The 2,306-nt window shown below is 35.8% G+C and overlaps 1 pseudogene; it reads left to right on the plus strand.

Annotated features, from left to right (window-relative positions):
* Positions 1-1,382: 1,382 nt before the first annotated feature.
* On the plus strand, positions 1,383-1,979 carry LOC149203787 (3-dehydroquinate synthase, chloroplastic pseudogene; annotated as a pseudogene).
* The last annotated feature ends 327 nt before the right edge of the window (positions 1,980-2,306 follow it).

Genomic DNA, 2,306 nt, shown 5'->3' on the forward strand with positions numbered 1-2,306 from the left:
TCTGTAACTCCCTTTTTATTAATATATAATATCATCAATACATCATAGTAGCTTTGTCATTACAATAGGAGAATCAATCACATTACATGCTAAAGTTCAGAAGGAGAGAGAAATGCACGAATCAAAGTCTCAAATGACGTAGTGGCAACTTCTTGGCATAGAGTCCTCTCTCTCTACTTTTGTTATTGTCCCTTTAGATTTTATAGACTTTCCCACTCACATGATCTGGCCCGTTGTCACCTTCGATATCGCACCCATTCCTCTTCGATGACTTCTATAACTCGACCTCAATTGCTCATTTCCACGACCTTATCTTCCTTTGTCATATTGCCTCAATTTCTCCTTCCATGTTCTTTTCCACACCCTTCTCGTCATTTTTGGCGTGTGACTGTTCTTGTCTTATTCCTTTGCTTTTCTTTGGCGGTTGTCTATGCAAGCGCTTTCTGGTCAGACCCGATAAAAATATGCCAAAATTATGTTCCCTGAAAATGAAGGACCCAACACATATAAACAACATCTAAATTCTCCCGACCAATGTGGTATATATTCCATGAGCGCAAGGATTAGCTTATATGAAGGTTCTAAGGATAAGCAAATTTTGTTAGTTCTCCAGGTGGCATTGAGCCAGATCAACAATTAATATTTATTGTGGACTCTGCTTGCTTTTCGAGGTTTAATGGAAGAGGGGTCCGAAATTTATTGTTTTGACAAAACAACCTTTGTTATATACCAAAGGTGTCCAAAGAGATCCGGGAGGTGAAGGTTGATACAGTGGCGTTGCAAGCAAGCCATGGCCATGGTGATTCCATGGAAGTTTTTTGTTTTTTTTTCGTTCTTCATTCTCCATAGGTTGATGTTATTGGTCGTACTATAATTTATGGAAATTTCCAAACAACTTTGGCAACAATAAAACACACTTCATCTATTGGTATTTGTAGAGATAAACAATATTCATGTTGCAGAAGGTTCACACACGTCATCAAGGAAGTTACGAAGTTGTGAACCACAAATTTTTCCCATGGTTTTGATGGGCTTGGGGAGACCAATATTAATCCACCAAAAGGGAATCCAACTGCACAATGAACATCATATTTTTTATAGAACTTTGGAAATAGAACCAAATCTTGACTTTCCACATAAAATAAGGCAGATTGTTATTCTTAGGAGTGCATTTTCGGTGAATGGAATGTTAACCCTGTTACCAAAGAAAATATTTTTGGTGATTCATAAGTTTCCGATATTTTATTCATGAGAGGAGCTTATTGGAAAAGTTTCTTATTTATTCAAAGGTGGAAGCACTCAAATGAAGAAAAAATTTCTAATATTAAGCAGGCCTTAATTTATTATATAAAGATATCGATGGGTGTATTGTAAACCAGGAAATGGGGACTCTTATGAAGGTCTTTGACAAGGCTATTGAGACACGACTGGATCGATTCTATGCATTTATTAATCTGGGAGGGGGTGTGATTGGTGACATTTGTGGATTTGATGTTGCTACTTTCTTGCGCGGATTAAATTTCATTGAGATTCCAACAACATTGATGTCACAGGTTAATGCTTCAGTTGGAGGAAAAGCAAAATAAACCATCAAATGGAAAAGAACTTGATTGGTGGATTTTTCACGCCTCAATTTGTACTTGTAAACACAAATACACTTTACCAGATAGAGAACTATCTCCATATATTTCCAAGGTTATAAAATATGGTCTAATCAAAGATGCAACATTTTTGAGTGACAAGAAAAGAACGTGCAAACTTTGCTAGCAAGGGATCCAAGTACATTGACCTATGCTATCAAGTGTTCATGTGAGAACATAAAAGAAGTACTGTCCTTGAATGGGAAAGAGAGTGGATTGAGAGCCACATTAAATTTGGGCAACCTTACAAGTAGTGATCAACTAAGAAATATGAAAAAGTCAGATTTAACTACAAGAATTCATGTGGCCAGGTTGGAAACGACTGACAAATATTTCTGAAGAACTATGAAAAAAAGAGACAATGTATTCCAAATAATCAAAATTTTTGAAGGGAGACTTATTTCCTTGTAATGAATAATGCCAAAAGGAAAATATCGGTTTTTAGGAATCACATTGAGCTAGAGGAAATCAATTTTGAAGAATCAAAATATCCTACTAGAGATACACCTATGTTAGAAATTTCAACGCATAAGTGTTTTGATATTCCTATCATACTGTTTTGGACATTAATGTAGCCAAAGGGAAAGAGCTATTATAGGAAATGAGTTGGAGAATAGGTGGAAAAATTTACCCTCTTTTAAAGGGTAGTTGACATATTTCTAGTTA

Source organism: Pinus tabuliformis, chromosome 2_1 (genome assembly GCF_031772625.1).
Source record: "Pinus tabuliformis cultivar Carrire ecotype Pingquan chromosome 2_1, CPIR1, whole genome shotgun sequence".
Lineage (NCBI taxonomy): Eukaryota > Viridiplantae > Streptophyta > Pinopsida > Pinales > Pinaceae > Pinus > Pinus tabuliformis.